General features: G+C 36.2%; 1 protein-coding gene across 4 annotated transcripts in view; it reads left to right on the forward strand.

The window, feature by feature from the left end:
• Positions 1–13,313, forward strand: part of LOC113110227 (zinc finger MIZ domain-containing protein 2-like) — a 37,017-nt gene continuing 23,704 nt past the window's right edge. For 2 of the 4 annotated variants that reach the window (XM_026274306.1, XM_026274311.1), the window contains exon 1: positions 3,674–4,306. The gene's annotated coding sequence lies outside the window, so the exon portion shown is untranslated. Of the gene's footprint in view, positions 24–3,673; positions 4,307–5,244; positions 5,398–13,313 lie in introns of those variants that run through there. The other 2 variants (XM_026274308.1, XM_026274307.1) reach the window with 2 other exon arrangements.

Genomic DNA, 13,313 nt, shown 5'->3' on the forward strand with positions numbered 1-13,313 from the left:
GAGCGAACCATCCTCAAAGAGGGGTGAGTAGAAACTAAACAGGAGCTCTTTACGCCTTCACAATTATTTCTCTACAAAATTTCTCATTTTAAAACCATGTAGTTAGTCAATTCACAGAAGTGTTGGTGAGGGATGGTGGTAATATTAAGAGAGTATAATATCTGTAGATATTTTGTGTAATTCCCACCCCTCTGCTGCACAAACATTGCACGACCCGATCCCCTCACGACGTAGTAAAGTGCCTGTTTTATTGACTCAATGTCTTGAGGGCAGTTCTCTTCCCGTTTTTCTCGCAGTGCCCTGCGAGATCTTAACAGGACAGGAATGAGAGAGGAATAACAATTATATGACTGCATGAAAGCGAACGCTTGATAAACTAACCAAATGGATGACATGAGTGCTGCCTCTTTCCACGATAACATCGCAGAGGCAAAAGAGCATCAGAACAAATCACAAACATACAAATGCAGGGGCGAGAGAAAGCCAGGAAAAAAGCAGATGAGAGATCAGGCTGATGAACACCGTCTGTCTCTGTCACCTCATGCCCAGAAGCTGAATTCAAACCTTAACATGACACCGTCTCTGCCAAACGCAGCGCCGCTGACTGCTGCCAGATTGCCATACATCTGTTTCACAGTGAAACTACTGCTGTTCCTTTCTGCTGGATCTGAAGCAGCTTTCAGTCACCAAAACTGACTGTTTAATTCACATTCTTGGTTTGAACGATTCACCGTGCATGTAGAAACAATGTAATGAGATTAAAATGAAATAAATTGACAGAGTGCAGTTGATGTGTAAGTATACCAAGGGTTGAGAGAAGTTGAGTTCGCCCTTCTCTGACCTCTCTATTGAGAGGTTTGCAGCAGTCTGAACCAATCCTTTCACTGCCTGCTGCTTTTTAGAGGACAGCACACACCACTGCTATTCTTATTCATGATTTAAAAACACTCTTGCTACTTGCCTGTGTGAAAAACATGTCCCTGAACACATCGAGCTTCATTCATGAAACGCTTTCTGTGTAAACTGTTTAGACATCTAATACAATGAAAAATACATGAAATGTCAAAATCTGCTTTTGTTTCATGAATGAGACCCTCTTTGATTAAATAATTAATCTGTGATTCAGTAGAAATCTTTTTATAATTATTTGACATAATTAAATTTGAGGTCAGTATGTTTTCTTTTTTAGTGTTCAATTTTAATCACGGCTGCATTAATTTGATTAAAAAATACAGTAAAACAGTGATATTGTAAAATATTATTACAATTTAAAATAGCTGTTTTCAAATGTATTTAATTTCTGAATTTTTAATATCAGTCTTCAGTGTCACATGAACCCTCAGAAATCATTCTAATAAATGCTGATTTGCTGCTCAATAAATATTTCATATTATTATCATCAGTGTTTAAAACAGAAAAAAAAAGTAAAAAAAAATAAATCTGAATCCACCAGGTGAGAAATGGCAGTGGCTTGTCAGTGAAATAACACAATGAACACAGGCTGCCTGCCAAACTCTCCATGACTGAACATTTATATAATGCGGCAACGGTGCGCCATTTTGGCTCAAGCATCTCTCACCCTCCCTTAAAATTCCTTTCATTAATATACCAGTATGATCCCACAGAGCCACAATGGTGGCCATGTCTCATGTCATAAGCACAGAGTTTATTTATCATAACTGTAATCTGGACTGGTCTCTATTTTTATAATTAAAAAAGTCAAATAAGTTATTTTTAAATCACAACACAGATTTTATTCTTTATAAAACACTATTCTGTGTGTAAAACATTTTAGTGCTTCTTTATTATTAATGTAATACATTATGTAAGATTTTCTTGACATTAATAAAAATAATGACCCATAATGAAAAAATAAATAAAATGGAACCAGCATTGTTGTTAAAATAAAAATAGTAAACAAAAAAGTCATTAATTGAAATCATGGTGAAACTAAATACATTTTTATTTTAGAAAAAAAAAACTTAAACTTAAAAAAGGGAAGTTTAAACTGAAGCACTAAAATTAAAACAGAACTGAAATAAAATACATTAAAGCTAAAGAGAAATACTTACAAACTTAACTACACTTTTTAAGACATTTACTAAAACAAACTTAAATCAAACAAATCTATTAAGAAATGCTATGACACTATATTTATATAATAATACTAAAATAACCTCTAGAATTAGTAAAAATAGTAGTTTTAAACATTTAATTTATCCTCTTTTTCCAATTTCTCGAAGTGAAAGGTTACATTGTAGATGTGCCGGTATTCAGTAATGCCATATATCATGTTAATGAATATGCAAGACATTGTTATCGTGGGCACTTCTAAATACCATGAATAATTATATATTACAAATTATTCTGAATTTGAATGCATTTTAAGAAAACTTTTCCCATCAACTGGTCAAAATGCACAACAGCACTTTATGCTGCGTGATTGAGGCATGTGCACTCTGATGTAAACAAGCATGGATGAGAAGAGCATGGCAGAACGAGTGAGAGATGCTCTGGATGAAAGCAGAATTTATAGCCAGGAGATGAGAGGGTCTGTATACTTAATATTGTAGAAAGCTTAACGGCTAACTTGGATCACGTGTATCTCAAAGAAACACTGCACTATTTTCAAAAATAGACACATTTTCCAACTCCCCTATGGTTAAACAGTTGAGTTTTATCATTTTTTAATAGTTTCAGCCGATCTCTGGGTCCGGTGATAGCACTTATAGCTTAGCTTAGCATAGATAATTGAATCTGATTAGACCGTTAGCATCTCGCTCAAAAATGACCAAGGAGTCTTTATATTTTTCCTATTTTAAACTTGACTCATATTACACAGCGCCTGAAAATAGTCGCAACTCTGCTATTGCTGCAGCTACACAAACTAGCTAGAGACTATTTCCTGGCACGGCGTGATATCACTGTGCCTGCTGAACCCATGGTATGGCAGCAAAGTTCCTTGATTATTACGCCTGAATGCGAGTATAGTTCCTAGCATATCGGCCTAGAAAAATCACAACTTTCCATTTTCCATCAGTCTTATTACATGATGTAACTACAGAAGACTGCACCTGTTTATATTTGCTATGATGTTCATCACAGCTCCAAATTATTGAATATTTAGACTTAATAGGTTATTTATTTTCTAACTTTTTTCACATTTGAATCTGGACTACAGCATGCCCTAGATATTGTTTGAAAGTGTTTTGATTCTTAATTTTTTCGGTCACACTTTACATTTGGGCTCAACATTAGTTAACATTAGTTAACATAAACTGCCAATAAAAAATTATTCTGAACATCCATTAATCAATAAACAAAAAGTTGCAGCTGTGTTATTTAATGCGTTAACATGAACTAAGACTTGGATTTTTTTTCAACAAAGATTAATAACTTCTGTAGCAAATGTAGATATTGCTCATATTGAAATTTAACACATTAACTAAGGCTAACTAATGAGGTCTTAATATAAAGTGAGACCTATTGGTGCCCTAAAGTGCCCTTCATTGAAGAATCCCACATATATTTCATCATCATCGAGTGCAGCACAATCGTCAACCAACCCAGCCCAGCCTCTTTCGTTCGATCGACCTCTCGAAGTTCCATTAATCGAGTCTCGGATTCGAGGGGAAGTCAGCTGGGGAGGGCGATGAGGGGTGAGTGACAAAAAGGAGAGAGATAGAAAGAAAGAAAGAAAGAAAGAAAGAAAGAAAGAAAGAACAAACGAAAGCAAGCAAGCAAGCAAGAAAGAGAAAAAACTGCCTCTCTTTTTTCCGACGGAGCACCTCCATCCCATGATCTCATGAATAAATTATAGCGACTCATTGTGCAATAGAGGGAGGAATGCAGTCGAGCAGACTTGCGCGCACACGTACACACACACACACACACGCACGCGCACGCAGGAGCAGCAGCAGAAGCAAAGCGAGAGCAGTCTCCACTCTTTGGAGTTACACAAAAACATTTCATTAAAACACACAAATGCTGGGAGACGGAAGGCTTAGGGTGTTTCATTCCACAGCATATGGATCATACAGATAGGAATCCGACACGTTCACAAATAATATGATCCAGTTTTAACGGTTTTAACGTTACTCGCGCGGCTTCCGATATCTGAGGTAAACGTAGATATCCAAGAAAAGACAGAAACGGTGGCGTTTTTATCATTTTCAATTTAGCAAGGATCGAAATTGGTCATCATCGTTTGTTTTTGAACATTTCGAGAGGATTTTTCTCACAAGCAAAGCCGAACACGGAATCAAATCCAAGCGAACAGATCAACCTCGGGCAGCCGGAGTGGAAGGTGAGGACGAATCATTAGCGCTCTCTTTATCATCTCTTTCATCTAATTACGTTTTCCTACTCGATTTAGAAGATTTAATTTTGTGTATGAAGGTGTGTAGCGATATTCAGTGTGATCGAAGACTCGTTTTCAATCGTGCTTGGTTATTTGAATGGCCCCGTGCAGTCGTTTCCTGCTTTTCTTTGCGTTTAACTTATTTATTCCAGTTGTCAAATTAGCAATAATTGCTCATACATGTGTGTTAACCTCTAATGATTAAGTATAGGAAGGAAGAAGCCATGCACGCGAGCTTACAGTTTAAAAGACTCCTGCTAGAGAATGATTTGGGTGACCAGTCAGGGTTTGATGTCTTTAAAAATGTGCTTGAAAAGACACTATAAATCGACTCAGACAGGGTTTTTGGATTAATTCTGGCTTCTGCATGCTTTCACACTCATGCTTTGTGGTTATTGTCTAAAATATGTGTGAATTTAACAGCTAGACAGTGAATCTCAGTTTGAGCTGGTGCACTCTCAGTTTTTCCTCAGCGCAAAGATGGGTTTAAATGTGGTCAGGGCTGATCTGGGGAGTGCAAAGTGAGGTATTATATAGTACAGCCGTTATTTGATCAAGCTGGATGCTGTTAAGTGAATTTCACAGATAAATGCATTTGAGAACCCAGTGTTGCCTGTCACAGTGATTACTTCATTGTGGCTCTTTGGTTTGTAAAGTTATTTGTTGTTAAAACTTGACTCAAAATTTTATTGCCAGAGATCACAGGATCTGCTTCAGGAGACGTTAATATGTTGTGTGTGAAATGCATGCTTGTTTTCCTCTTTTGGGGATCTAAGCTGAAACGGAGTTGCTCCACATACACCGGGCAGCCTGGGAGGGGGGTTTTGGCCTGTCGCATCACAATACCTTTTGCATTAGCATCATGATAGAGCGCTCCACCCAGATGCTTTACATATTGGCAGCACACCTACAGGCAGGTTGGTGTAGCGGGAGGCGTTTTAGGCTGGTAACGACACAGCAGGTGAGATGGACAGATGGTGAAGGTTGTGCACAGAACCTCGGCACTACAGACTGTGTGTTTGCGGGTCACAGACCAGGTAGGCGACAAATGCTGTGCCACCCGTCTCGACTCCCTAAGGGTCAAATGATGGCCACAGACATCCCTCTGCTGATTTTCTTTTTTTTAGGCCTTAATTTGCATGCATCATGTCGTTCTAAAACAATATCGGTGATAGATCACTTAATTATGATAAGAGCCCAAGCCATCTGCTATTCTGGACATACAGCATCAGCTGTTCTGTTGGTTTTAAAATAAATGATGACATATATACTTATCTTTATGAATATTTAACTCTGAACATTGCATTGTCTTCATATGTGCTCTGTGTCGAGGAAATGTTTACTAAAAGCCCTCCTCGTCATGAGAAGTAAGTCAATAATTGATGGCAGGCCGGCCTCAGCAGTGTCAAGTAAAGCTCCAGTCCTAAAGAGGAGTGTCATGGCTTTGTGTTGCCTCTCTCTGGGAATACAGGCCTAAGCTTAATATTATTAAATGTGCTCAGAGTTTGTTCAGCGCTTCTGTGGTATTATTAGGTAATATTTGCGTACAAGAGCAGCTTCAAAGCTCGATGGTTTTACATTTGACAATGAAGAAAATAAGAGACAAATATTAGTGTTGTACATTTACTGTTTTTTTTTAAAATAATTTTTATTCTAGTTTGTGTATTTTACAGTGAATTTTCAATGGTCAGAGATTGCAATTAGTACTTCTAATAAAATATTATACGACTAATATTTTCTTTAATATTTTTTAATAAGTATTAATAATAGTAATTATTATTATTACTAACTAAACATTTTGTATAATCAACAATTTTGGGAATAGAGACATGAATATTAGTACTGCAAATTTACAGTTTTACTGTTAAATAAAAATAATATATTGTTGTATTTGTATTTAAATTACAATAATACTATCTTATTACATTTTAATTTTTATCTATTTTATCTATTTTTATCTATTTATTTATTTGTATCTTAATTTTTTTTTATTTAGTAGAATTAGTAATAATACAAATAATAAAACATTGTTATTACTAAATATAAAGTTAAAAAAAAATATTATTACTATTTAGTAGTCATTTTATAGTAGTATTGATATGTTATCAATCTATCTATTCATGGCTGTCTTTCAAATATGTTAAACCAATTTAATAAATACATTTGAGTGTAGACTTAAAATAAGATAACAAATGCAGTGAATTTTTAATTTCAAAGTGATATAAAAAGACTGCATAATAAAGCATGCAATGTAGTTGGCGTTATTTAATATACTAGTGTTTATCTTTGCAATATGCATTCTGTCAGTATGCTTTAATAGTGTATAGTATATAGTGTAATATAGCTGCAGTTATTCATGCCATTTTAACACATGTTCCTGTCATATTTCTAAGTTGACAGTCCCGACTCATATCAGTCTTTTCATCTGACTTTAATTTACTTGTTAATGATTAGTAGCTTCCATGCACGTGTCTCAGCTGTAACAGTAAGCCACTCCATAAGCATGCTGTGTCTTTGAAGACAGGAGCTGCATTTTAAAAGAGTCATTGCACCGGGAAACCTATCACTTTATTTTTTAACCTTGGTTTGTGCAAACACTGTGCTTGACCTTGGCTCAGAATGGGAGTGTGAAGACAGCAGTTTTGTTGGGGATGTGTCAACAGAGGCGCTTCTGTACGAACAAAAAGATGAGCAGGTAATTTAATCCAGACCTCACACGATGATGAATAAACGGCTGTCCAGGAAGAGTGATTCCTCCACATCCAGATCACTTCATAGATGTTAGTATATTTATTTTGAGGTTTTAAGTTGAGTTATGTTCACAGTGACTTAATAACATACTATTTTTGCAGTATGCTAATTTCTTTATGTGCTATATTTAGGCCTGTCGCAATAATCAATATATTGACTTAGCACGCAATATATGTACACGACCTCAATAATTTTGGTGACGCAATATATCGACCATTATATTTACTTATAAATTGATGTCACCGTGTTTTGTACATTTCACTTGCGCCTGTGACTTTTGCAGCTTCTCGTACATAACGTGGTGTAGTCGTGAGGAGCTTGTTCAAGAAGTAAAACATGCTTCTAGAAAAAAGTTTAATCTGCAGATTTGGTCTTGTTTGGGGATCTGTGCCTTTGTGCATACAGACATCTGACTGCTAAGTAGTGATTGGGTTTTTCAACATTAGTGTGCTGTGCACCCTTTATTTACAGAGAAAAGAAGCTCCGGGACAATCTCCATACAAGTTTGTTGTGCATTTTTCTTTTTTCTACTCGTTACTTTGAACTTTTTGTTTAAAAAAACACAGTTTATTTACTATTAAGGTTTTTAAGGTATCTAGTATTTGGATACTTATTTTCCATGATCTGAATATTCTCAAAAAAAGTTTGAAAAGTTTGTTTGGAAGTGTGTACACCTTCTTGCATTTTGTGCTGTTACATTATGATTTTATATCAGTGGCATAAAATGGTCTTTAAAATGACAATAATATCGATTAACGCAGTTATTTCTGGGGCAATATATTGCACATGATTCACATGAATAAACAATGTTTATTATTATTAATTATGTATTAGTACATAAAATAGGCTAATCAGAAACATTTTGGCTGAAGTGTGCCCTACAAACAAAAAAAAATCAGTTTTTCCCGCTTAAACCATGAACTCATTGACACTTGCCGAGTTGAACATACTTTGTGGTGTGGTTAAGTGTTCATACTTCACTACATAGCTTTATACTGTGTTAAAATGTAAGCAGCATGCATTGGACAGTAGCTTACATGTCATTTATAGCCTTAGCAATTCAGTCAGATCTTCAAACTAGACAAGAATCGTGCTAACATTCGAGGTGATTGGTAAGGCTGAACTTAGTTTAGTTCTTGTGAAGTGAGAGTAATGCTCCAGATCGCAGCAATAAAAGCACACTCAGACAGATTCATGGCCATGCCCTCTTGTTTCTGTCTGCCTCACTGTTTCAGTACTCTTGGGGAGTTTCTTTTTATATCCGCGGAGTGAGCAACGCACACAGTGTTGAAATCAACGTCCCTGCCGCACCTATGGATCTAGCCAAGCTATATTTGGTGTGCTGAAGTATGGCTTCAAAAAACCCTTCCGTTATGTTGATTTCCTTTCTTGAGTTCTGTTCTGCGGTCATCAATTGCAGCGGATTAAATGTCTGAGTGGTCCAGGAGCCCCTATGAAGCATAGACCCCCACGGTCTGCCTGGGGAGAGATGTGGTTAAAGGGTTTAATGGGATCACATGATAGCGGAATAAAAGGGGCTGCTTTGTGATTAAACATTAAGATGTTGAGGTATAGATCAATGCAATCGATGTTCGAGCCGCTCCGTGGCTGTTTTCCCTCCCTTGTGATGTCAATGGCTAACCGCTAAGACGCAGATGAATAAAGGCTCTCTGTAGTGCAGAAAAATACATCATGTGCGCTAACTAAATCTAAAACGAGTTTTCATATAGCGAACATGTGGAATGTGGTGGAGACGTGCGTCAGGGAGGAGATCTTGCATTATCGCCACTCAGACATTGCTCGAGCGGCATGTTAACAGGCGGGTGGCAGCATTACAAAACAGCCTGAAGATCATCGGATAGGCCTGGCTGTAATCCGCCTGCTGTTTTGCCCCTGCAGCCAGTGCATTATAGGACAGGCGCAGAGAGACTAGTAACCTCTTATTGAATAGCTGTGTGCATGCGAGCACAGCTTTATTACCCACACACACCTCTGCTGGATCAAAGCCACAGGGCAGAGGTCATAAACCTAGATCAATCTGCTTTGGTTTTTTTGCTTCCCCCTCTCAACCGCACACATTCTCCCGACAGACAAATTAGACGTTTCGCCTCGTTGAGGAAAGCTCTGGAAATTGTTGAAGTCAGATTGCAGGCTGCTGGCTCAAAAGTGTTGAGACTTGTGGCCATCCTCGGATGATTAGCATTCCCAAGCGGCCATCTGATAACGGCGGCACTGAGATCCAGACCGCATCACCGGTGGCTTTGTTTGGGCCCTATAAACATTTTTCCTAAATTCTGTTTTATTTAGTCTTTTTTTCCAAATGTCTGGGTTCCTTTTTTTCTGTTTGATTTTTTTCTGTACTCGGTTTAAACAGTAAAATTTTAAGTTGTCAAAAAACATATTTAATTAAATTAATTTTTAAGTTTATTGCTAATCAAAATGTATGGCTATTTCATAAAAAAAAAAAAAGTTTATTATATGTAATCAGTTAAATCTATAAAACCTCAACAATTTAATTCTTAAATTTGTACAATAATAGGGACAATTGAAATAAGTAAAATAAATAAATCATTTTCAAATTTATTTATTTCAGAAATTCATGGTTGTCGGTATCAATTATTCTGGATTTACAATTTAATTATTTTATATATATATATATATATATATATATATATATATATATATATATATATATATATATATATATATATATATATATAAAAAAACCTCTTTACTGATGAGATGCACATAAAATCGCATTTGATTTTTTTTTTTTTCACAGCCCTGCATTAACAATTCAATTAATCTTTCAAAATGGTATCAAACAGAAATGTAACACTTTTATTTTTTGGCAACCAGAGTGCTGCACAACAGAGGTTAACTATTAAAACATGGAAGAAAAATGTGAAAAAATTTCCTCAAGTTTACTGGATAACATGATTCCGTCCGTGTTTTTTGCATCACAGAAATCATAGGACCCCACTTCGTACCTTGCCAATGGCGAAAGGTGGCGAGCGTTTCTCCTTCAAAGGCCTTGTCGAAAAACGGTAGCACATCTAACGGGATTAAAGGAGGCGAGATGATTCCAGAGCCCATCATTTCAAAGACCTGGGCACGAGTAGTAAATTCCACTTCCAGAGGTGTACATGGGGTTTTAATAGATGTTGGAGATGGACGAGTGCTCCGGTGGAGTTGGGGGTGGACGTGGAGCACTCTGGGATGGGGGCAGGTAACTCTTTCAGAGCAGCTGCCGTTTGCTCTGCAAATTGAAGTTCTTCACTCCCCCCGTATGTTTGGATACGCAGGAATAGCTTTGATCTTTTTGGGATTGCGGGGCTCTTTTTTCTTTTTTTGACCACTCACGTAAATTGCTCCTGTAGGGACTGTGGCCCGAGGACTGTTTATTCGGCTGTAACCTCAGAGAAAGGTAAAGACACTTTGTCTCGGATATCAATGTGCAAGGGTCGCAGGGGTCACCCTGGAGTACCTTTCCACCAGCTGCTAGGAATCCTGGGAATGTCGGTTATAGGGGTGCTCATGTAGACAACAAGCAGCTAATGGTTTCTCTCTCAGTTTTTTGGCCAATCACGTGATTCAAGTACAATTAAGTGTCTGTGGTCATCCACTCGTCCATATGCTACGCCCCGCCAGATTGTGTGAAGACTTCTGTGAAAAGTAATAATGTTGGATATTAGAGATTGTAATATTCTTGGACGATTTGCAATTTTGCAAGTGTGACCAGCCAAGACCGATTTTTGCTGATACCTTTCTAAAAACTGTAATTTACAGCATATACAAACAAAAGTCTATTTTTTAATGCAAAATCTTTTTTTTAAATAGTAATAATAATAATATTTACATAATAAAAATGCATTAAAAACTACAATTTCACTAATCTGGACAGAGTTACAGATGTTCTGTCACTTAAACAATTAAGATATAATTTACTGAAAAGTAGTTGCTGTATATAACAATACAGATGTCATTTCACACTAAGTTTCACCCACATTTTTGCCCTAACCTTTTTTCTTCCCTATATGTTTTTTATTTATTGCGTCAGTTAGAATAATAAGAGACTGTAGAGCTGTTACCATTCAAATGAAATCAGTATCAACAAACTCCATCTTTCCACTGCAGGAAACACAGAAGCTTTATCTGAAGTGGCATTAGATGCTTTTACACAGACTTTTTGACACAGCTGAGGTGCAGAAAAAGCATTTACACAGCAAAATTTTGAATGCAAAAATAATTTTATAAGATTAATGTTTGAAATATTTTTTAAACATAAAAATAAAAAAGTTGGGAAAATGCAATGATAGATTTAATATTAGACCAAACCGGCAAATGTTTTAATGAGTGAGTCATTAGTCCTTTATTTAACACATTCATTAAAACAGCTGATTTATTCAGGAATGAGGCAAGTGACTGATATCTTTATGAATGAGTTACTGAATCATTGACTCACTTGATTCATTCAGTAACAAAACTGTGTGGCTCAGACCCACAAAACAGTTCTGCTGTGGCTTCAAACTATTTTCATCAGCGAAATTGAGCAAAAACAGTCAGTATTGTGTCTAAAATGTAAGTCGCTTCATTTTAACTTTTGTTTTTTGAACTACTATTGTATGAATTCACATCGCAATTGGTATTGAAACATTTTGGTCATGCAATGTTGCATACCTAAGTCATATAGGCCTATTATAAATGTCTTATTTTTAACTACAGCAGTATGCATCTATAAGGTTCTGTGAGTTCTGTTGCGCTTATTTGTTTAGTTTTCTACAGAAGTCTCAGACTCACTCAGGCTGCGCAAGCCTCATGATGCACGACATAAATACATTATCAGCCGCTGTAAGTGTGACGTCAAAACACACCGGCTCGGAATCAGCAGACTGACCACGTGGAAAAACGGCTAATTCCGGTCCCTGGCTGGTTGATCGTTGCATTTTGGATATTAATGCACCACGAGAGTTCCTTCATACGTGTGCATTTTTTGTGAAATATTATGAAAATATTTTCACGAATCTTCTGGTTTTAATACAAGTTAAGCTCAATTTTGGCATTAATGCTGATTACCCTCCAAATATTTTACTTTTCCAAATAAATTACTTGTTCAACACACACACACACACACACAGTAAAAATATTCATTTAGCGCACACATTTTATTAAAGCACTTAAACTTGTATTATTAATGTTATTCAGTGTAATATTTAGATTTAGATTTTATTTTTAGATTTTCAGCTTTGTTTTTTTTTGTTTTCATATTTCTGTTCCGTGCATTATTATTAGAATTATTATTATTATGTAATATTTCAATTTAGATTTAATTTATTTTTTATAACAGTTTTATTAATATTAGTACTTGAGCTTCTTTCATTTTAGGTAGTTGCTGAAGAAAAATGTCTTAAATTTAACACAAAAATATGTTTTTATAGTTTTAGTTACCAGTAACAAGAGTTATTTCATTGCAGTGGGTTTCAAAGTTGTAAATTTGAGTGTAACATAGTAAGCTTTAGTAATTCATGTTAACATGCATTTTGTGGTTTTATTATAGACATGTAGTATTATAACATTTATGGATTGGCCTCATTCACTACAATTAAGTGCCTTTTTTTTGGGAAAGAATAGGAGGGACAAGTGGAATTTACTTTTGTGTTAATCAGCATTATGCCACAAATACTCTAGACTGAACTTAACTTGCATTGAACACTTTTATTTATTCTAGTCAACTAGAGAAGGTGTGAGGCGTCGATTTCCGCCTCTTATTTTTAGTTGACTGTGGTGACAGCTGGTACAGATAAGGAGGATTAGATGCTGTGTTCGATGTCTTGTTATACAAGCTCTCAAATACACTACTGTATTGGCGTTTGGCCACCTGAGAAAAGGCTTAGAAACACTATGGAAGTTCAAACACCAGGCAGCAGAGTCTCTTTCTCTCGAACTTCTTTTATCCTTCCTTCAGACACAGACGGCCCTCACAAAAAGAAACATATTTGTATTGACAGCTCTGAATGTTTCTAATCTCGTGCTTGTCTGCCAGAGGGACACCGAGTGAGTATCTTCCTTCTGATAAAGTCTCTCCGTCAAGGGAGCTTTCTGACCTCTCAGTGCAATCTGAAAGGCTTTTTTCGGACAGTGTAAGCCAATGGGGTCCAATTTTGTTTTTGAACACTGACTTTTATTATATGGACAACATATA

This window comes from Carassius auratus, chromosome 10 (genome assembly GCF_003368295.1).
Source record: "Carassius auratus strain Wakin chromosome 10, ASM336829v1, whole genome shotgun sequence".
Lineage (NCBI taxonomy): Eukaryota > Metazoa > Chordata > Actinopteri > Cypriniformes > Cyprinidae > Carassius > Carassius auratus.